A 25,362-nucleotide genomic window follows, 5' to 3' on the forward strand; every position below is an offset into this window, starting at 1 on the left:
AGAAGTAGTGAATATACTAACATAGATAAAACAACTGGAATTAGGATCTTTAGAAAAGGGAAGGAGGAAACTTCATAGGAAAAATGGGAATTGTGGGAACAATATATGCAGAGCAGGAATGAGGTTTAAGAGGCAGGATTTGAATGAGCCATATAATTCTTAACTGACAATGACTGGCTAGATTATAAGTGATGCATAATGTTTGCAAGTACAGTTGTTTCAATGGAGCCTGTGATGCATAGTGTTTGCAACTAAAGTGGTGTCATGTTTGTTTTTCATTTGTATAAATGTAAGATTGCCTATGTCATGTGGGAACATTTAATAAAGATGTTTATTGGAAAAAAAACAAGCAATACTGAAGTGAGTATTCTCTCTGAAGTGTGTGTATCATGCAGGGTAGAATTAAAATAAAAAAAGTGTAATCACCATTAGAACCATAAGAACAACCTTAACAACATTGATATCCTTGTACTAAGGGCACATTGTCCATCCTCTGCTTAAAACCTGTCTGAAATGTAATCTACTTCAAATGATCAAAGTTGCAGAACATTGAACCACACATCATTGAGGATGAAATGATCAATGTTCTACAACATCGCACATTAAAGTACAACAAATTAAAAAAAAATAAAAAGTCTTCTTGTAAGTTTTTGCAGGGGGCAACCCCCCCTGCATCCCCCCCACCCCCTGCTACTTAAAAATACCAACCCTGAGATTGCACTACAGTGAAGAGAATGGTAAATGTCCCATTCCATGTTGTACGGTACCATTCTCTTCACTGTAGAGCAATAAATAAGAGATACGTTTTCATATTTTAGGTTTTGTTTTTTTTTTTTAGTTCAATATTGCAGAACTTTGATCCTCTGGTCCTCGATGATCAGAGGTTTGATATTCTGCAATTTCGATACTCTGAAGGGGACCCCTGAAATGATATTACAAATTGAAACAAAGATGCAAAGAAATGACCATGGCATTGCACATATGTAGTTAAGCTGAGAGGAGGGGAAGATGCTCAGAAAATAAGAGAAGAAATAGCTGTCGGTCTTGACAACCTTTTATTAATATGGTGTGGACTATTATTAGTGTAAAGTATTGATCAGTATCACATTGATCTAGATATATTCAAGAAAATGAGAATGTGTCTATACTAGAGGAAGATGCTTATATTAGGAACAAAATAAGTAATGGACCTAAATTATTTTTTAGGGGTGGGTCTAACATGAAATGTATTTTGGAGAGAGGTGTGAAAATTCAGACAAAGAACCCTGGTATGTTTAAGTGTGAGCCCTGTCCCTATTTTAAATATATTGATATGGCTGACTCCTTTAAAATTAGGGACAAAGCTTTTAATATTCACTGGAGGTTTAATTGTGATTCAAGGAGAATGGTTTATTTAGCTAAATGCCAAGTCTGCAAAGGTTTTTATGTAGGGAAAACTGAACATAAATTTAAAGACTGTATTTAAGAACATCAATACTGTATTAGAAAGTTGAATTTACACAGTGCATTGGCTAAGCATATTTTGTTGAATCTTACACACTATTTTAAATACAAAATAATTGATCAAGTGACCGATGGAGTAAAGGGTGGACCTTGGGTTGTGTGTTTAGAAAGAAATTAACTCATTTAGCAGTTAAGATTAAATGCATGCAACTTTCCTGGACTTAATGACTATTCTTCAATTTATTGTATATTGAAACTTAAGCTTTGGAAAGATGAATATCTACATGTACATGTTTGTGTATATATTTATTATGAATACAGGAAGTTTTATTAATAATTTATTAATTCTTTGAAGTATTTATTTAGTGTGTTGAAGATATATTTTGCTTTTTAACCTTGGATTTAAGTAATGGTTGGTTAATATGGTGATGTCTTTCATTTGAAATCACATGATTTTAGGGTGGGATATTTAAATGTTTTTTCTAATTTGCTTGTCAGTCTGATGAAGTTCAAGTTATTTATTTAGACAAAAGAACTTATTAAATTGCATTTTTAAAGGTAACAACTTGGTTGATGTGTTTTTAATCCTTTCACCTGCACCGTTAAGCTGATTCATTTTGGTTTATTTATTACTGTCTGCTCTTTTCCTCTCTCCCTTCCCTTCCTTTTCATTGTAACATTTACTCTTATTTTTCCAGATTTACTCCCTTATTCACCTTGTCTTTGTGAGATGAATTAAAACTGTGCATGAATTTAAAATAGCCCCCTCCTGCCTAGGTCACCAGACCTTCCTCTCCAATATCTGTACATTAACGTTATCTTCCATTACCCCTTCTCATGGAATGATGCATCGCTCATATGTCTGCCTTGACTTAGCACTAAACCTAAAATGAGAGAAAAAATAAACCTTCCCTTCCTACATTAATCTTAGCACCATAAAATATTAATTTACTTTATTTCCGCTTCACATTCTTTGTATATTACTTTTATATTTATTTCCTTCCTGTCAATCCTCCACTTTTTTGTAATAACACCAGTGTGCCCATTGTTATAGTTTTTACCTGCACATTCAGGTTCTTGGCATAAAATGATGATGTCAAAAGTTTTATTTTCTACAGATTACAGACTTCTCACCTCCTTTTACTATTAGTACTTCTCCATGGTATGTTGCACTTACCTGAGTGAGCACATGCCATCAATTTATGTCAATGTTCCCCTGTCCTTTTCAGATTGCAAAGTTTGTATCACATCTGTTCTTTCTTTCTTTCATCATTTGGTACTTCTTAAAGAGTGGAAATAGTTTCTTTGCACATCCTTCTTCTGACTTTGGCACATGTTGCTGATCTCATGGACCCTGTGTCTGAAGCCAATCTCTTCCCTCACAGGCACAGACACCTTCTATTACTTTAAGTGCACCTACAGACTTCTCAAATGATCATGTTCCTCCTTGCTGAAAGAGATTAATAGTGGCTGAATATAGGACCTTACGGCATAAACCCTTCTGCTTGCACTGCCTCTGGACTGGATAGAATGCTGTTCTCCTTTTCCTTGCAAGGACAGAAAAGTCCTGATCAATATAGATGCTAGCATATCTATATTCAGTTTCAGTCCTGGCTTCCAGACCCGTTAATGTATCTTTTCTTTCTTGGCATGCATTGTAAATCTGACTAGGATTTGTTTTGGTTTTCTATGAGCTGTTCTTGCTGGAATCCATGCTGTTCTGTGTGCCCTTTCTGTGCTGAGTTATTCTTCTGGGATATGTTTCTTTATAAATCTCAGGTGGTCCCTTTCTAATTGCCCCTTTGAAAAATCTCTTCTTCTGAGATTTCTTTTTCATCTTATTTGACCTTCATAGTCCAGTAATGTAGCTCCCAATCTGTCCATTCTTGCTTCAGAAGCAGCCACTCTCTCTTTGAACCCCTCATTTTCCTATACAATTGACTGGATGAGGTCAGTGTTCATTAACTATCTCCCTCGCTTCACATATTGCTTTCTCATTTTCATAAATCTACTATTCCAATCACATGTTGATTTTCCTAACTTCCATGAAAATGTTGTTCAATGTTGTCTTCTGCTCTTCTTCTGTTTGCTTTCCCTCATTTGCTGTTACCTCGGACATTGTCTTTTGCACCATTTGCCATTCTCTGCCCTGGTTTCTTTACTTTGCTTGTCATACATGAGTGCTTATCAAAACACTATTTATGACACCTACTTGTACACTTTTCCCTTTCAAGTGCCTGTGTATTCCTGTGTATTCAGTGTTGTTAATCTTATGAACTATTTCTATATTTTTCTTTATTTGATAGAGCAGTTTGTGTGGCTGTTCACACAATCCATGCCATACCAGAAGTATAGTTTATCATCTGTTATTATCTTTAATGTGCCTGCATTGTTTTGACATCTGATTAGCTACTTCTTCAAAGATGAGCTAATATTTCATGTGGAAAAGGCTATTCCTAACCATAGCAGTCTAGGAATCTCTGCATACAAATTGTGTATTTCCTGCGTGCTTAAGCTGTAAATTTCTTGTTTTTCTTTTTTTTTATTAATTTTAGATGCATTTCTTTCTATGTAAACCTTCTTAGGGGAAGTTTTTTTCTGAAAATGTATAAAAAAAACAGTTAGCTTCAAAGTTTCCTCTTGACTACAATCTTCTGTTTCAGTTCTTCTTTTACACTTGGAAAACATACTTTCACCATGTAAAAATAATCAGATAAAGACTAGCCATTAGATCCCATTCAGTTTTGATAAATAAAATAATTTACATCAACAACAGTTTCCATATTGTCATACCACAGGAACTGGATGTAGAACAAATCATTGCAATTCACCTTATTTAGTTTAGCAAGACAAATCTATGACCACAGGCAAAGAGCAGACTACAAGTCTGATGTGCAATTTGGGGCACCTCACTGAGCCCCCCCCATCTCCCAACAGTGGAATTAGAAGAGCAAAGCCACCACAGACCCCTAACAGATAATGCCTGACTCATCAAGTGTAGATAACTAAGAAGATAGCCAAAGAATAAAATAGATGCTCCCCAAGTAACAGCAGACAGACTGATAATGCTTCAAGGTGGTGGGACACATTAGAGCAAGTCATGAAATGCAGAAACTGAATGGTTGAAAGATCGGATTTGTATATACCAAGTCCAAGATGCCATTTCTCAAAATAGTCCCTTTTCTCTTAGGTAACGCAATCTTGGAATTGGTATATATAATAGTTTAGGAGTGTGGGGTGAAGGGGGGCTTCCCCCCAGCAAAAATTAGTTAAAGGAGAAAAGTGAATTTTGATATTCACTCTTTTCCAGGTTTTTGTGATTTTTTTGGGAGGATTTTCTGCACTCAACATTTTGAGTGTTGACATTTCAGTAGGGATACCTGGAAACCAGTGCATGCAGCAAAGTATCTTAGTAATTGCGGAAGTGTGCATTACTTTTGCCTGATGAGCTGCATCTCATAAACACAAGCTGTAGTGGTGCACCATAAGGACTGGTACAAGTTCCGTGTATCTATTTAGTGGGTCAGCATAACTACTCATCCTACTCTCTGCTGCATGTATTCTGACATGCATGGTGTAATACCATTCTATTCCTATGTGCTGATATCATTGTGGCGAACCCTGCCATTGTCAGCTGTGCATGTTTCCATATCTATTACTAGGACACACGTGCCTGTTAATGGCTGATGCACCCCAAGCTTGTCAAATTTGGTGATATTCACAGTAATGCATGCATGACAGATTATGTGCTGTCAGTGCAGCATTACTGAGTAAGGTTCAGCTGCCCATGCTTCGGTAATATGTCTTATGACCACCTAACATAATTCCCAAATGGGCATGCACTAGGGGTATCACACAGCCAATATGGCTTTTTGTGGAAATGAAGAACTTAGTCAAGACACTCTAGTCTATTATACTAGATAAGCAATACTCCAAAACTCAAAATACATTTACTTAAAAAGATGTCCCAAAATCATCTAACACATTTATTTATTTTATTTATTTATTGACATTTGTTAACCGGGTTAGTCCAGCTGGGCCAGGAGCCCATTTTCAGTAGAGACCCGAGAAGAAAAGCTCCAATTACAGACAGATAAAGTATACATAACAGTTTAGTGTACAATTAAAAAAGTACATAACAGTTTAGTGTACAATTTAAAAACAATCATTAATTGGCAAACACTACAAGTGCACATAAATTCTGTATTGCAAAGGAAAACAAACTTTTTTTTCTGTATGTGTTGTGAGTATCTGTTGTATAACTGGTGTAGTAAGGTGTATAGCAAGATTCATGAAAGGGGTGGAAGGGATATCAAGAGGTGTAATGAGATGTCAGTGAAATAAATGTCTGAGATAATATACTGAGGATTGTATGACATTGTGGTACAACAGTAATAGCATTGGAGTGATAAAAAGTATGCTGTGAAGTTGTAATGAAATGTGTACTACAGAGTAGAATTGGAGCTAGGTAGGGTCATGGCAAGTGCAACATTTGGTTCTCGTAAAGTGTAGTTTGAGTTCTTTCTTTAATTGTGAAGGAAGTGTAATGGAGCATAATTGTGATGGAAGGTTATTCCATGCCTGGGATAGGGTGGATTTATAAAGTAGTCTACCAATAATTTTCCTTGGTTGGTAGATGCCAAGGAGTTGTTGGTTAGAGGTACGAAGTGTGTGAGTTGGTGTGTAGATGGATACCAAGGAGGACAGGACAGGGCAGGATGATGGTTTATAAAGTATGGAGTGAATAATTTCAAAATCTATATTTTCAGACAGGAGTTTAAAACACCCATGAAAAACAACAGAAAGATGCAAAATAAAGCTTATGCATAATTCACTAGTTGGAATATTTTCCAGCAGAAAGATGCAAAATAAAGCTTATGTGTAATTCACTAGTTGGATCCTTTTCTTGATCAATAACTATTCTGCACTCATAGTCTGGATCAATCATAAATCAATAGATCATTTCCATGGGGAAAATAGAATCCCAGAGTTATTGTAAATAATCTTAGATTCATCATCATCGATCCTCTTTTTCACATTTTCTACAGGGGGTTGGGTTATTGTATCAACTGTCATAATTTCATGGGGTTGGGTTATTGTATCAGCTGTCACAATTTCGTGGGGTTGGGTTATTGTATCAACTGTCGTAATTTCATGGGGTTGGGTTATTGTATCAGCTGTCACAATTTCATGGGGTTGGGTTATTGTATCAGCTGTCATAATTTCATGGGGTTGGGTTATTGTATCAGCTGTCACAATTTCATGGGGTTGGGTTATTGTATCAGCTGTCACAATTTCATGGGGTTGGGTTATTGTATCAGCTGTCACAATTTCATGGGGTTGGGTTATTGTATCAGCTGTCACAATTTCATGGGGTTGGGTTATTCTATAAGCTGTCACAATTTCATGGAGTTGGGTTATTGTATCAGCTGTCACAATGTCATGGGGTTGGGTTATTGTATCAGCTGTCACAATTTCATGGGGTTGGGTTATTGTATCAGCTGTCACTTTTTTCTCAATTCATTGTCACTCTTGTATCTTCTTTGGTGCTCATGCCTGATTGCTGTAGGTCTTCTCTCACATGATCCATCCATGTCTTTACTGGATGACTTTCTTTTTTCTTGACTTCTTCATGTTTCTCCCAAATTTTCTTCACCAGATTGTCTTCTGCTTTCCTGCACATGTGACTGAACCACCATAATCTGTTTCCTTGGCTATCTCTGCAATTCAGCCTACTTTGGTCTGCTCTGCTGTCCTCATTTCTTTACCTGCCGCACAGTGTGCATCCTACCACCCATCTTAGACATGTCATCTCAGTCATCGCTAGCTTCCCCAATCACTCTACCTTCAAGGCCCAGGTTCCTCTACCATACTGTAGTACTGGTTGCAACACTGTTTGTATAGCTTACTTTTCAGCTTCTTTGGATTGTTCTGTCACACACTACCCCGACACTCTGTGCCAGTTGGATACAACCCATCTGATTCTAGTTTTTAATTCCTCAGACTTCCCTTCTCCTCAAGCATCCCTCCCAGATACTTAAAGATGTTAACCTGTTCCACTGTTTTCCTTTCTATCTCAATTTTCAGATTCTTTTAATTTCCCCTATTGGCTGCCATGATACCGTCTTGTCTTGTTTGTACTCAGTTTCATCCCATGTGCCTTCAGTTTCGGTCTATATTATGATATTGCATTCTCACTTACAATGTCGAAACCTCAGGACAGTGATTTTTTTTTCCAAGGGAAAAAAAATCTCTGTTCCGAAAAAAAAAAAAACTTTAAAACATTACATAATGTGGGGGGCTTTGCCCCCCACACCCCCCTACTTAAATATACCAACTCCGAGATCACACTACAGTGCCAAAAATGGCAAAGTAACAAAAGCGGCCAAGCAAATTCTTTCCCAGGGAAAGAATTCACTGAAAAGCCACTTCGCTATTTTGCCTTTTCGCGCTTTTCGGTTTGATGAAGACACATTTGACAAACTGCGTCTGCGACATCATCATAGGGAACCTTCAGTTTTGCATTCCATTCTCCCAGCCTTTGCTGAGTTCTTGCTCAGACTCTGCCTGTAATGCCACATCGTCTGCATACAGCGACTTTGTTGATTTATCATCTTCAGACTGTTCTGCAATGTAGTCCATCACCAGTATGATCAGCAGTGGGCTCTGAGCTGAACCCTGATGCACACCCACAGGGAACCCCTCTGTGAGACCAAAGATTCTTCATACTTGTGTCATTGTGCCCTTGTATATAGCTTACACTAATTCTGCCAGTGTTTCTGGGACTTTAAACCATTGCAAGACTGCACAAATCAGCTTTCCTGGCACTTTGTCTTATGCTTTCTCGACATCTACAGTTGGTCAGTTGGACTCACCTCTAGCTTTTTCTCAACTGTCTAGCTCACTGCAATTATCAGGTCAGTTGTGATGCATCCTGATCTCAGTATCAACTGTTCACTTACCATCTTACTTTCTACTACCCCTAGCCACCCTTAGGCATAGGCTAACTAAGCATCCACCTAGGGTGCAGCTCTAGCAGGGGCACTTTTCAAGTATTTATTTGTTTGTTTTTGTAGTAAAGAAATGGTTTCTTTAAAATGCATTGAATGAATGCAGGAAAAACTGAAGAGTAAGACAAACTGTAAGAAAAACAAAGAAAAAAGTAATCTGGATGGGGGCACCAGGTGGTGTATGTGGGGGGACACTATGGAGATCTTTTGCCTAAGGCACCAGATAACCAAAGGCAGTCAGTACTACTACTCTGCATATTCATTTAGCAATCACCCCCTCCAGCATTTACATGCAGTGTGACAGGAGTTTTAATACCTCTATACTGCCCTCAGTTGTGAATGTCCCCTTTTGTTTTGTACACTGGCACTAGAATACTTATTCTCCAGTCATCTGGGAAACATCTTTCTCTCCATACTGCCATGAGTACCCTCTAGATCCATTTCTCACCTAACTCACCCAACATCTTGATCACAACATCTGCGACTATATCTAAGTTTTCTGCTTTCCCAAACCTAATTTGTCTTAGTGATGTTCTTCCCTCTCTTCCACTTTCATTGTAGGCTATATTTGGGACAATAAAATTTCTGTAGGTTTTTCTTCATTCAAAAACTGCTGGAAGTATTCCTTCCATCTTCCTTTAATGTCCTGTTGAATCGTGAGCAGGTTGTTGCTGCCATCCCTTATGAATGGGTCTGATGACGGCCTTCTTTATCTTTGTCACTGCCTTGCAGTCTGATAGAGTTAATTGTGCCATCTGCTGAGTCACTTTCCATAAGCTGGTGAGTGTCTCTGATGACTTGTTCTGTAATATTGCAACTGCCCTCCTAGCCTGCTTGTTAGTCAACCAGTATGTGAATATTTCCTGGACTTCTTCATTCCACCACCAGTTTTCCTTATGTACCGTATTTCCATACCTGGCTCAGTGGCATATCTGTATTATAGTCCTCACACATGCATTTTGAGGTGCTGACATTCTTCTTCAATGCTACCTATTTCCTCTTCTTTCTGAATTACAAGAGCCCTGAGGGTTTCCATGAGCTCTTGTGCATTTTCTTCAGTTAATTTCAGGTCTTCAGCCTGGTTTCTGTTGACCTTAGAATCTTTTTTTGACCAGAGATTACAGATGATTGTGGCCACTGATGGCTTATGTTGTGGGATAACTGGTTCACTGGGGCTGACTTTGCAATCTCTGACACTACCCCAATACCACTTCCTTGCTAGAAGAATGTCTACCTAAGTTGCACGTTGGCCATCCTGTAAGTGATCTTGTGGCTTTCTCTCATGCTGAATCATGTGGTGGTCACTATCAAGCCATTTGCCAAACAGAAGTCTAAAATGGCCTTTATTTATTTCTTTCTTCGTTCCTTTTGCCTCACACCATGTGGACCCAAGCAGTCCTGCTACCCCGTTCTGTCTCCCTTCTACAACTGCTCCCTAAGCAAAGTCTGTGTCTTCTGTGGTGACTGACTGCTTTGGGACAGGGAGTTAGAAGGGGAAACCCAAATCTAAGGATATTTGCTGTCTCCAATAAGTCATTTTTCTTCTGACAAACCCAAGCACTGGGATTTGAAAAGACAACGGATACTGGAGCAGGGACAAAAATACTTCAGATACGACTGTATCTTTCTCATGTGGAGTCTTGGCAGGAGTATCACAAGAATCAAAAATGCTATAAGACCAAATATCCTGAGGTATTCCCTCATGATGACCAAAGTCTAAATGAAAAACCATAGAAACAGATCTAGGTATAGATCTATTTTTTTTTTACTGTAGAAGAAAAGCTCTTTGAACTGAGGACTTTAGCTGACATTGCAGGAACACAATCCTGTATGAAGGAAAAAAGACTTTTGAATGTTCTCATGGAAGCCCAGCTTGGGTAACAGATCCCTCATGCTTGGATAACAACAAAGACTGAAGAAATGCTAATTTCATGAACTTTAATTGTACCCTGACTTAGGAATGGGGTCTGTTGACATCAAGGTATTAGAAACCCAAAACATTTGAAGAAATATTACTTACATAAAATCAAATTTATTAAAGACAGGCCGGAACACTGATTAACTATAGAGCAAAGACAGGCATTTGAAGACTACTGAATAACCTGGAAGATATTCAAGAAAATGGATAAACAAAGTCATTAATAGAAGGACTGTATTATGAGAAATCACTTCAAGACTGGAAGAACATTAATAACTAACACATTGAGATTGCATCCTTTTTTTATTAACTGAAAGAACTCGAGTGTCTCAAGGGCAATGGCTAATTTAAATTTGCTGATTAGATATTTAGCTCAACTATTGAGCTTTCATCACATTCGGATAAAAAGGACACCAAAAAGCAAATTTAATTTCACAATAAAATTCCAGAGGTCTAAAATGTCCCTATCCAAAATGAATCACTGTCTCGAGGATATCTCACGCTATATATTTGGAGGGGTTGGGAGGGTGGCCTAATGGTTAAGGTGTTTGCCTTACACACACACGAGGTGCAGGGTTTAAGTCTCACAAGGGATAAGTGGCTAGGCTTAAAATGGCTCACAAGGGCATTTAGCCTAGTACTAATCTAGGAACCTATAATAGACTTTGGTTACATCAAGCACATACCTCTCAACTGTACAGGTTTCCATGGAATGTGTAGATTTTGCAACACATAGACCTCACAGTCAGATTGTCAAACAGTCACAGCCCTTAAGGCCAAACACAATGCCAGACACACTAGTCATTGGTGACTCCATAGTCAGACACACTGACGTCCCGCTCACCAGACTGAGTAAGGAGAAGGTCACAGTAAGCTGCCTGTCGGGCGCTAGAATCCGCCACATAACGCAAGCACTCAGGTCTCTCAACAGCAGGTACAAATATGACTCAGTCATTGTCCACGCTGGTGTAAACGACCTGAGACGTACCTCCTTGGACTACATGAAAAGAGACATTGAGGAGCTCTCTGATTATGTAGCCCAGGCAAGTATGACCCTGACCTTGAGCAGTATCCTACCTTCACCAAGAATGATGCCACAATACAGAGATAAGATGATCAGCTTTAACAATTGGCTTAAACTCTGGTGTCATTCAAAGGGGATCCAATGTCTGTCTGCCTGGGATGACATGCTGGACAAGCCACGCTGCCAAGGGACGGCTTGCACCTGTCACCCCTGGGATTCCGGATATTGGCAAAGGCTCTTGCCACCTCCATAGTGCCTTTTTTAGGCAAGACTCAAATTCTAAACCTACCACCCTAGAACACAAAAAGGAAATAAACTAAGGGTAATGCTGCTCAATGCCAGAAGTCTAAATCTCAAAATGCACGCACTCGAGGCCCTTCTCAGTATGGAGAACATCGATGTCTGTGCAGTGACAGAAACCTGGTTCAAGGCTCCTGAGAGCACCCCAGCACTATCAGGTTTTACCTCTTATCATGCTCCGCCCCAAAATCCGGACAATACCAAGAAAGGAGGGGGTATCCATATTCATCAAAGACACCCACACCTCAAGACTGGTGGCAACGCACGATGCATCGGAGACCATCCAGGTGCAATTAACCATAGGCAAGACTGCTCTGCAAATTGTAGCATGTTACAGGCCACCCTCACAAACTCAGGAACCTCACATGGCCTTCCTGAAAACACTAGAGGGGATAAATGTATCACCAAACACCATCATACTAGGTGACTTCAATTACCCTAATATAGACTGGGAACACTACTCAAGCCCAAACACCCTAGCCCAAAAGTTCCTGGAATTCATAAACTCAAATGCCATGGAACAACTAGTCACCATCCCCACAAGAGGAGAAAACATACTTGATCTCATCATCACGAACATGGGAGCACAATGTTCAACACCGAAGTATACCCCTCACTGGTGAGATCAGATCACAAACTAATCTCGCTGGAGGTCCTCATCCCACCCCCACCTGAAATAAAAGACCACAGTAAAGAACTTCTCAAAGCCGACTTCACACTTCTAAAGACTAGTGTGGTCTCCTTTAAGGCCCCCGAGCCGACGGAAAACAGTACTCAAGCCGCTGAATCACTTACAAATGCCTTCTACCAGCACCTGCAGGACTGCATGGATAAGGCAATCCCAAGCAAAACAAAGACTCTTTGTACCAAAGGCAAGCGTCCACTCTGGTGGACCCCAGCCATAAACAAACTCTACAACAAAAGGAGGAAGCTACTACAAGATAGAGCAAAATCCTTAAAAGGTAAGACACCCTTGATCACAATAAGTAAAACTAAGAGCTCTCATAAAATCATCCAAAGCAAATTTTGAGAGAAAAATAGCTAAAGACTCAAAAGACAATCATAAGGCCTTCTTTAGCTATGTTAGAAACCTGGGAGGAAACTCCCAGATATGCTCAGAACTAGTTCAAAATGATGTGAAGATTACTGATCCTACAGACATTGCCAACATACTGGCTGACAGGTTCAGTGCAAACTTCTCCCTCCCCCAAAAGGAGAGATATCTATACCAAGTATTGCAGCCCCCAAACATCTCCAACGCCCAAGTGAGAACTGCTCTCTCCAAAGCAAAAACACAGCATCCATGGGACCTGATGGTGTCCCCGGCTGTGTGCTCCACGAACTCAACGAGGAATTAAACCCACAGCTAGGACAGCTGTTTAATCATAGTCTTACCTCTGGATCAGGAGTGGCGCACTGCAACTGTGGTCCCACTTCACAAAGGCGGTGCCTCCACCGACCCTGGAAATTACCGCCCATTAGCTTGACAAGCCTTATCTGCAAAGCCATGGAGAGGATCATAATGGACCTCATAAATAAAGACATAGGGAATTTGCAGACTTTGGATCCATCCCAGTTTGGCTTTGTCAAAGGCAGATCATGCCTTCTAAACTTGGTTGACTTTTTCAAACAGTCACCAAAGCCATTGATGAGGGAAAGGCAGTCCATACAGCCTACCTCGATCTGGCGAGCCTTTGATACAATACCCCACTCGGTATCATTGAAAAACTCATCAGCTTAAATGTTAACCCATACATCACAAGATGGGTTGCAAACTGGCTGAGTGACAGAACCCACAGGGTCAGAGTTGCTGGCGCCATGTCAGACTCAAAGCCTGTCACAAGTGGTGTACCACAGGGCTCAGTCCTGGGCCCACTCTTGTTTGGCATCTACTTTTCCAAGTACAAGCAAACACAGGAGGGTTATGGCTGACAAAGTTTGCAGATGACTGCAAACTGGGCCATAGTAGAAAACTCATCTGACACAGATATCCTTCAGAAGGGTCTCACAGAAACGGATAACTGGTGCCAGAGCCATGGCCTAAAGTTAAATGCCAAAAAATGCATAGTCATACCCTTCAAACAAGGTTACCCCTAGCTACCAAATAGGTGGCAATCCACTGAGTACAGAAGAAGTTATCAGGGACCTGGGGACCCAGGTTGATAGTAGTCTGTCATTCGACACCCATGTAGCTAAAGTAGTTAGGAAGACCTTCTACATTGCCCACCTTATCATGAAGGGATTCTCATCTAGATCAAGGGAGGTCATAGTCTCCCTATACTCATCACTCATCAGACCAATGATTGAGTACAATGCCCCATTCGGAATGTATCTGACCCGACACTTGCAGCAGCTGGAGAGGCCACAAAAGTTCCTCACCAAAAGGATAAAGGGTCTCAAACATCTGTCCTATGCTGCCCGACTGAAAGAACTCCAGCTCTATTCAGTCGCCACCGCTTGCTCAGAGGTGACCTTTGCCTAACATACAAGGCCATGTCAAACCCAGATTTGATGAATATGCTTCACCTCAAAAATCTAGATCCGTCAGAGCCACAAGGGCGGAGACTTAAACCTATTAATAGGACGTGCTGGAGGGATAGATTCATCACCCAAAGACTCCTATGCTGTGGAATAAAATCCTGGTATATGTGAGGCAGGGCACCTCGCTGGCCTTGTTCAAGAGAAATCTTGACCAATGGATGGGAGATCGCAGATATACCCCAGGGATTACCTCAGTGTCACTGCTCAACAGAGGCACAGCAAAATAATGGGTATAGTTCCCCATACTAAAGGGGTGGCGTAAGCCACAAAACTATGGGCTAGGCTTGTAAATGCCCTCGGGCAGATAGCCTAGTATGAACCTATGAACCTATGAACCTATTTATCCCATTTACTTCAGAGATACCACTAAGACATATTCTTAACACCTCACTATAGTCTTGGATTTTTCCAAATATAACCAAATCAGCAAAGGTCATTCTACTGCCCAGACATGGACCTACATCTAATATCATTCAACTGACCTTTTCCTCATATTCCCTATTACCAAATCCTAGAAAAATTAGCAACATTGCTGATAGAACCATTATATATACACAGCAGCACCAAAGCCATCTTCACATTTGCCTGTTCTGTCTTTTTTTCTTCAAATATTTTTATTGAAATTTCAAAATGAATATACTTTTCATAACTTTTTAGTATATATCACAATTTGCACAGGTTAACAAAATACAAAGTCAACAACTATACCATTAAAACAATTTACAAGGGTAAAAAGCTGGTCAATACACTCAAAGAAGCAAATGCCTCTCACCAAAACAACGTAAATAGAATATTAAATAGAAAACTGTAGGTGGAGGCGACCATGCATAAATGTATAGTTCAACAGATGAGCGTACTACTTCACAATTAAAAACAAAACTCTAATGGTGTACACAGATGGTAAGCGCTTTCGCAAATGCTTCATCAGACCAAAAAGCACCTCATTACTAATTAGTCTTTATATAGTCTATGACTAATTAAGATATCAAACCCATGTTGGTATTTAAAGGCAAAACACATGGTTAATGTACCGAGTAAATAAATATACATCTTCTCAAAATATACCAAGTGAATACAAAACATATTAAATTTGATGTGCATCACATTAAACACAAAATTATATGCTCATATATGACATGCTATAAAATGTGAACATCCAAAGTATATGTGCATATAATAAAGATTAACCATATAGCTTTTAAAAATTTGCTTCACTGAACTGAGCAATTCCCTCTAACATGATGTCAAGAAAGTAAATGAACTTAAATGTCAGCATTTAACAAATAGGCAGATACAGTAAGACAGGAATAGTAGTACCGAAGTGTCAACCCCATCCAATCTCAACCATATACGTCTGGAACATGTAAAATGATACAATAAAATAATCATGCCTTCTACCAAACATATAAACATGAAGTAATAACAAACCAAATATGGTATTTAGAGAAATAATGATTACCTACTGTATAGATATCTACCTACGAGATTTTAATATAGGTTTAAGTGAAGCCCTCTCATTTAGCCCCTTACCCCTAACAGCTTTAAGTCTAAGTATCCAAGCAATTTCCCTTTTCTCTGTACCATTCCTAATATCACCCTGTCTAATAATAGATGAGATGGTATCTATGGCCATAAAAGTGAAAGAATGATGTTCTCCTGAAGTCATAACATGTTTGGCTAGAGCATTGTTAGCATATTGTACCCTAATGGCATAAAGATGTTCCCTTATTCTGGTATGGAACATTCTATTGGTTTTCCCAATGTAAAAGGAAGAACATAATTTACATTCAGCTAAGTACACTATATGTGCAGTATTGCAGTTGGCATCAGCTCTATACCTATAATATTTACCAGTGTCTGGATGTATAAAACAGCTATTAGTATTGATGTAACTACAATAGTTACATTGTCCACAAGGAGTAGTTCTTGCAGTACTACTAAGCATACTTATTTCTATGTGTAGTCTGACATAATATTCTCTTAAGATTTAATTTATTTTTATATCTAAAAGTAGGTCTTTTACCAACTATGTTCCTGAGGTCAACACTGGTGGTAAGAATCTTCCAATGATTATGAATAATCTCAAAAATTGCTCCATTGTCAATAGTATAAAACATGGATATTTTAGCACCCTTGGATTTTTGCCTTACTATATTAGTGGATGTGGCTCTATTAGAGAAGTAGGGTGCAGCTCTATCTTCTCTAATTATATCAAGATCGACTAAGCCTCTTTCAATTTCTGTTTTATTATATCCTCTGTCCAACAGTCTATTTTTAAAATCAACCAATTCATGTTGATAACCTATTTCAGTCGCATTCAGGCGTGAAATTCTCATTCCTTGTCCCCTTATGATGTTCTTAAATATATAAGGGGATGCATACTACGTCTATGTAGTAGAGTATTCCTTTGACAGGTCTTCCTATAAACACCGGTGTTAATAAAAGTATTCATAACTCTTTCCACAAACACATCTAGATATTCTATATATGTGTTCGAATAGTTATGTATAAATTTCAAGTAACCTGTTGATCTATTGATATTGGTCACAAATAACTCTAGATCGTCTATTTCACCATTCCAAATAAGGAAGACGTCATCAACAAAATGAGGATAAAACAATACGTGTTTTTTTAATTGATCTATATTAAATAGTCTTCTTCCCAGAGGGCCAGAACCATGTTGGCATAGCTATTGGCACAAGGGGTGCTCATAGCTATGCCATCACACTGGAAATAATAATCCTGTCCACAGATGAAAATATTATTCTCTAGCATGACCTCCAAGAAAATACATAATAAATCTATATGTCTACTGTCATTGCTACTATGCTTAGTTAGATACTTTTTAACAGAGTTTTTACCCAAGTCATTGGGAATGACAGTAAATAGAGATTGCACATCTAGTGTAATGAAAAAAATATCAGAAGTTAACAAATATGAATTAGTAATGCTGTATAAATCTGTCAAAAACTGTTTGGTATCTTTGAGAACAGTAACATTCTTGACTAAGACAGGTCTCAAAGCCTTCTCAACATATATTGAGAAGGGTTTAGTGCTCCACCCCTTACCAGAAACTATAGGTCTCATCGATGGATTGATGCAGTCCTTATGAATCTTAGGTAGCCCTTGTATAATAGGAACCATAGGATGTTCTACTACCAAGAAGCTACCTAATTCTCGCGTAATATCAAAACTCTTAACCATGTCTTTTATTAAAGTAGCAATTTTACATTTAATTACCTCCACCATGTTTGTACTAATCATTTTATAATATTTATCATCACTTAACATTCTCAACATGGCCTTATGATAGCCCTCATAATCCATGACCACAACAGGGCCACCTTTATCCGCTGGTCTAATGACTATGGTGAAGTCATTTCATAATCTATACATAGCATTCCTATCTCTAATAGTAAAATTTCTCATCTTGACATTCTTTTGACACTTTTTAAAATGACCTTCTCCATGAAAGGAGTGTAGGTCATCTTCTACAAGCTTATAAATAGCATCAATCAAAGGATGATTATTGGGTATGTAAGTACTTGTTTTTTTAAAACAAAATTCACGTTCACCAATACAATTCCCAAATTCATACGTGCAACATGACATTCCTTAAAAACAACTTAATATCAGTTAATACATCTGTTAAATTATTATTACTACTAGGAATAAAATTCAAGCCTTTATTTAACACATTAGATTCATAGGTTCATAAGTTCATAGTTTCATAGGTTCATACTAGGCTATCTGCCCTAGGGCATTTATAAGCCTAGCCAGAGTGTGTTTGGCTTTCACCACCCATTTTAAATTAATTTTGCTATGCCTTTTTTTGAGGTTAGTATACTGTGCCTCTGTCTAACAGTGACACAGAAGTGATAGCCGGGGTAAACCTACGATCTCCCATCCACTCATCAAGATTCCTCTTGAAGAGATTCAATGTGGGACTCTGCCTAACCTGGACTGGGATTTTATTCCAGAGTGAAGGGAGCCTCTGAGTTATGAATCTGTCCCTCCAGCATGTCCTATTTATTTTAGTGCTGAGGTTCAAGTCTCTCAAGCACGTAGCTCGATGGGATTTGGATTTTCTGAGGTGCAGCATGTCCATTAATTCCGGGTTGGACATGGCTTTATACGTCAGGCACAGATCGCCTCTGAGCAGGTGGTATGCCACTGAGTAGAGCTGGAGTTTCTTTAACCGGGCAGCATATGGCATCTGTTTGAGCCCTTTGATCCTCTTGGTGAGGTACTTTTGGGGTCTTTCCAGTTGCTGCAGGTGTCTGGTAAGGTACATCCCAAAAGGGGCATTGTACTCAATTATGGGCCTGATGAGGGATGAGTAAAGAGGTACGATGACCTCCCCTGATCTAGAACACAGGGTAACAAGGTAACTTATCTATCTAATGTCCTTTTTGAAATGTTCCAAACTAGGCTGTCCCCATCTGTTGCCACATTTTTTTGAGAGACTGATTTGATTGTTTCTCTATTGAGTGTTTCCACTTCAATCTGCCTCAGCTGATGGAACAGACTCTCTTGGCCCCCATCTCCATGGATATGGAAAGGGGGAATTGAGGAAAACCCATCGTATTAGATTGTACACAGTCATTACCATTTCTAATGCTAAGTATAGATTTCGGTCCGACTACTGGTTGATTAATGCATGAGGCAGTAATATTAATATTATTACTGGTAGATTGTTCATTATGCAAAACTTTTTCTGATGGTGTACGAGCATGAACAGCTTCTATTACTTTAAAGTCAATGGAGCACCTGCATGAGATGCCGTTTCTAATTGATTAAGCATTAAATGAGTATTGCTGCTATTTGAAGCCATCATAGGTTGTAAGGAGACCTCTGCTCTCTGTTCATAAGTTACCTTTTTACCCTGTGTTTCATAATTGCCTGACTGAACATTTCTGGAAATATTAGCTGTATTGGTTCTACCACCATGGGCCTGTCAAACCCACCATTAACTCTAGGCCAAGTGAAGACATGGCCTTCCCTGAAGTCTTTAGTGTCTCTATCTATTTTGCTATGTTTCTGCTGTAGCAAACACCTTTCATAAACCAAAATACCATCAAGGACCATATGTAAAGCACGGTCTACTATAGCAGGTGTAAAACATTTATAGAGGGCTTACTGCTGCTGCAGTATAGACATTTTTAGATTCTCTTCTTCTGGTTTGAAGAAGTCACCTAATAATTTGATATAATTCAGGCTCACCTCCAAGTTTAGCTTTTGCCATTTCGCCAACAGGTCCGGGTATAAATCTCCATAAGTAGGCATCTTCAAGACTCGTAAACCCCTCTTTATGATGCCTCTACTGATGCAAACCTCGAAGTGTTGTCATTGCACTAAAAGGCATTTGAACTTCAAGGAGTCACCTTCCAGTTTGTCTATAGCTGAGCGTAACTCCTCAAGCTCAGCTATATTGTTAACAGCCACCAAATCTTCACTATTAGCCTCGTATAGAAAAAGAGGATTATTGTTGTTTTTTTAAACAGGCCGTGAACTTCAGCGATAGGCTCTCACCACCTTCTGGAGATGTTATTGGTAGCTGATCCATTTGGCTAGACCCGATTGGTCTATTCCCTTCGCCGGCTTTCTCCATACCTTTACCCGGCTCGGAAGGTCTATAATCCAATTCAAGATTAACAGTATTACCGGTACCGTCAGCCATGTCCCCAGTGAGTGAAAACAGAAAAATATAAATGATAAAAAGCTGTTCAATACACTCAAAGGAGCAAATGCCTCTCACCAAAACAAACTAGAATATTAAATAGAAAACTGTAGGCGGAGGCAACCATGCATAAATGTATAGTTCAACAGATGAGCGTACTAATTCACAATTAAAAACGAAACTCTTTAATGGTGTACACAGATGGTAAGCGCTTTCATAAATGCTTCATTAGACCAAAAAACACCTCATTACTAATTAATCTTTATATAGTCTATGACTAATTAAGATATCAAACCCATGTTGGTATTTAAAGGCAAAATACATGGTTAATGTACCGAGTAAATAAATATACATCTTCTCAAAATATACCAAGTGAATACAAAACATAATACATTTGATGTGCATCACATTAAACACAAAATTATACGCTCATATATGACATGCTATAAAATGTGAACATCCGAAGTATATGTGCATATAATAAAGATTAACCACATAGCTTTTAAAAATTTGCTTCACTGAACTGAGCAATTCCCTCTAACATGATGTCAAGAAAGTAAATTAACTTAAATGTCAGCATTTAACAAATAGGCAGATACAGTAAGACATGAATAGTAATACCGAAGTGTCGACCCCATCCAATCTCAGCCATATACATCTGGAACATGTAAAATGATACAATAATATAATCATGCCTTTTACCAAACATTGGAATGGTGAAATAGATGATCTAGAGTTATTTGTGACCAATATCAATATCAATAGATCGACAGGTTACTTGAAATGTATACATAACTATTCGAACACATATATAAAATATCTAGATGTGTTTGTGGAAAGAGTTATGAAGCATTTGCGAAAGCGCTTACCATCTGTGTACACCATTAAAGAGTTTCATTTTTAATTGTGAAGTAGTACGCTCATTTGTTGAACTATACATTTATGCATGGTTACCTCCGCCTACAGTTTTCTATGTAATATTCTATTTACAAGGGTGTCTTCATTTACAAAAGTAATATACATTTTTCATTCAATGTTTATTTCATGTGGTATTACAGTTATCGCTCTCCGGTATTTCAATCACTTTCTGCTATGAGTTGTAATAAGATGTCTTTCTCTCTGTTCTCATTCTAACGGTTCACATTTCCATTCATGAGACATTCAGAATATGATTCTATATTCTTCAAATGTGGGTAAGTCTCACTTGTTTTTTTTTTCAAGAATTTTTATTTTTACATTAATAAATATCACAGATAAAAACCATCTTACAACATGACCATATATATATATATATATATATATATATATATATATATATATATATATATATATATATATATATATATATATATATATATATATATATATATGTTATACATTGATGTCAATACCACAAGATATAGGTCATACAACATATCTATTTACACTATGTACATAGATGCTTTCACTGTTAATTCCACAGTTATACAGACAGTATATACATTCGTAATATCTGAACTTGTATGTGTTCTTCGGTTCCATTAGAGTGTATTTCTAAGTTGCTGTGTGATGAATTATGCTAATATGATATTAAAGGTTTTTTCCCAAATTTCTCTGGATTTCATGTTTTTCTTTCTTTTATCTATTAATATTTTATGAGCTAAAAGGTGTTGTATAGCTACATGTTTAAAACCCTCCCAAGAGATATTTATCGTATCTAACCATTTAAAAGCTATATACAGTTTCATTAGTAGGAAGATTGTTAAAAGTGTATTTGCTTGTTTTCTTGGTATGTTGGGTGGGAGAATGTGTAATAGAGTGAATTCCCAAGTTAATGCTGATGTTTGATAACCCATTTTTTGTAATTGTACCTTGAGAGAGTTCCAGAGTTTATAGACACATTTACAGCTCCAAAATACATGGATTAAGTCAGCTATCTGGTCCTTACAGTGTGGGCAGAAAGGTGATTTTGATGTGTTAAATTTGTGTAGGATTGCAGGTGTAAAATAAGCATTATTATTGATCATGAGCTGAGTGTATGCTAACCTTTTGAGGGGTATAATCTTCAGTGTTAGATTGATTGCCTGACTTATTTGCTGATCATCTATGGATGGTTTAATTTTTTTCCAGTAGTTAGAGAAGAGGAGGTCTTTCTGGTATTTGATTTCATTTATCATTTTATATGAATTAGTAATAGTTTTCTTTGTTGTGATAATAGTTTTCCAAAACCTGCTACAAGTTTCTATGTCACTATTGGTCATAGTAGCATTTTGGAGGTAACTGGAACACAGTTCTTTGATTTGTCTTAGGATTATTATGTGTGATTTAGGGAGGTTTAAGTTGGTCCTCATTTCTTGTATTGAACAATTAAGGTAAGGTTAAATATCTTGAATTGTTTTATCTTTCAGTCTGGGAAAAGGGACTAAGTCCAGCATCTTATTGTTTATTTTTAAATTTGGGTTTTTATGAAGGGGTTGCAGTATTGTCATGGCTTGTCCAAGGTTCAAGAATTGAAAGAGTTTTTGAGCTAAGTTGATAGAATGTTTTAAGCGCTCTATAATGTTATAAGTTTGTATTTCTTTCTGCTTCAAGAATGGAAGTGCTTTGGGATTGAAACCTAGAGCTTTAATATATCTATAATAGATTGTAACCCAAAGAGGAGACCAATTTTCCATTGACGGGTTATGTTCAGCTATTCTTAATATTCTGTTAGTGTTAATGATCGAGTAGTACATTTTAAAATCTGGTAGATTTAGTCCTTCTTTGCTTTTGGGGAGTGTTAATTTTGCATAGGAGATTCTGTTTTTTTTTTTGGGTTCCCGTATAAATTTTGCTAGGAAGGTATGAATTTGTTTGAAGAATTTATTATGTATTATTGTCTCTGATGTCATGAATATATGCATTAGTCTACGTAAAATGTTAATTTTGATTATTGATACTTTGACCAAGAATGGTAGTTTTAGGTTGTTCCATCTTTTACAGTCTTGCATTATATTTTGCCATTTAAGGTTTACATTGTGTTGGTAGAAGTCTTTGTTATTCTGGAAAAAGGTGATTCCCATGTATTTAGTTTCTTCTTTTATTTTTATTGTGTTTAACAATGATATTGGTGAGATGAGTTTGGGTGTTTTTAGGGGGACAATATTAGTTTTATTGAGGTTTAGTTTGTAGTTAAACATAGTCAAGAAATGTTCAGTTGCAGTTATTATTTTGTTTAGAGCTGAATTTAGTGTAGTGCAGTATATGTTCAAATCATCCACAAATGCAGTGAGGTATATTTTGAAGTTGAGTGTTGATGGAGGATTGTGGTATGTGTTTTGTTTAATGTATAGAAAGAGTGGTTCTAGGTATAGGTTAAACAGGAAGGGTGATAATGGGCATCCTTGTCTTGTTCCATTTTTTATTAGAATCCTATTTGACCAAGTTTTATTTATATATAGAGATGTGTATGGGTTGCTATAGAGAGTTTGGATGATCTGAATGAAGTTATTGGGTATATTAAAGTAGGGTAGTGTTTTGAGTAAGAATTCTAGGTTAACCCTATCAAATGCCTTGTGGGCATCCACTACCATTGTGTAGATGTTGATATTGTATCGGTTAGCGTAAGATATTACTGCATCTAATGTTAATGTATTGTCACTAGTATGTCTATGTGGTGTAAAACCAGATTGTTCTGGGGAGATGATTTTCTGTATCAGATTTTTCATTCTGTTTGCAAGTATACAGGTAAATATTTTAGTATCTATATTTAAGAGGGAGATGGGTCTGTAGCTGTCGGGGATTTTGGGGTTTGTGTGTTCTTTTAATATAAAGATAGTTTTAGAGGCATTAAAGTGGATATCATGTATTTTTATAGTTTATTATGTAATTCAGAGTATAGTATAGTAGTTTGGCTATCAAGGGGGAAAATGCTTTGTAAAATACTGAAGTGAGTCCATCTGGACCCGGAGCCTTATGCACTTTTAAGTGTTTGATTGTTGTAATAATTTCACTGATGGATATCGGTTCGGTTAGTTTTTTTTGTTGGTCTAAATTTAGTTTTGGGAATTTCAGTTTTTGAAGGAAAAGAGTTCTATCTTCCTTTGAGGTTTGTAATATTTGTGCTCCATATATTTGAGAATATATTTGTTCAAATGTTTTAATAATGTCTTCATTTTTTGTGTAGTTTTTATCTCTGTAGTTTATTTCTGATATATTGGAGGCATTTTTGTGTTGGGAGATAATTCTGGCCAGAGCTCTAGATGGTATTTGAGCTTTTTCTGCATACGTGGCTAACATTTTGGCTTCATAAAAAGATAGGTTCTTGGTTTCTAACATATATAGATCCCTTTGCAGTTTTAGAAGTTCTGCTTCTGTTTGGTTCTTAGGGTTATTTATTAGTTCTTTTTCAAGATGCTCTATTTTCACTTTCAGTGTGTGCTCCTCTTTCAGTTGTATTTTTTTTATAGTATGCTGCTTTTTTAATAAACAATCCTCTAATTTGTGCTTTGGTTGCAGACCATTCTATATCAGTTGGTACTTGGGAGTTAGTGATATTTGTAAGAGCTATTTTTAGTATTGCTTCTGTTTCTTTTATTACATCCATTTTGGAAAGTAAATTAGGGTTTAATGACCAATTATGACCCCTATTCTCTAAATATATCTTTTTGTCCCAGTTAATGTTCAGTGTGATTTTGGAGTGATCTGAAAAGAACCTGGTATGTATAGTTATTGTTGGGTCCATGTTAATGAATATGTCAGAGATTAAGAAGAAGTCTATCCTTGACCACATTTTGTGGCATTGCGAATAGAATGTGAATTTCCCTGTTTTATTATCACTGTTCCGATATTTAAAAGGGTCATATAGTTTGAAATCTTGTTTGAGTTCATTAAGGGCTAATTTGGCTTGTTTATTATGTGATTTGGTCAGATTAGATTTATCCTTTTCTAGGTTTTGATATGTGTTCCAGTCACTTCCAGTCACTAGGTAGTGATCTTTAAATTGGTTTAAGGTTGGGTATAATGACATAAAAAAGTGTTGTTGGTTATTACAGGGTGCGTAAACATTAAGTACCATTATAGGTTTTGGTATTGTAGGACTACTAAATGTTATGTAACACCATCTTCCCTCCTTGTCAGCTTTAGTTTTAAGTATTTTTTCCTTAAATTGTTTTTTAATTATTATGGCCGCCCCAGCACTGTTTGTTTTCCCCTCTGAAGCTATGATTTGACTTATCCATTTCTTTCTGCTAATTTCTGCCCATTGCTCTGCAGTCAAGTGTGTTTCTTGTATTAGTATGAGGTTGGCTGTGGTTTTTAATGTAAGGTGTAAGAATAGTTGTCTTTTCTTCTTGTTTTGGAGCCATTTAACATTCCATGATTCTATTTCCCACATTTATTTATTAGGAGTATTCCTTAGATATGTCATGTATATTAGTTTTGTTTAGTTATCTTTGTATGTGCTACTGTGTGATGGTTTAGGAAAGGA

The sequence above is a fragment of the Protopterus annectens genome, chromosome 3.part0, assembly GCF_019279795.1.
Source record: "Protopterus annectens isolate FY-2018-M chromosome 3.part0, PAN1.0, whole genome shotgun sequence".
NCBI classification, from domain to species: Eukaryota; Metazoa; Chordata; order Ceratodontiformes; family Protopteridae; genus Protopterus; species Protopterus annectens.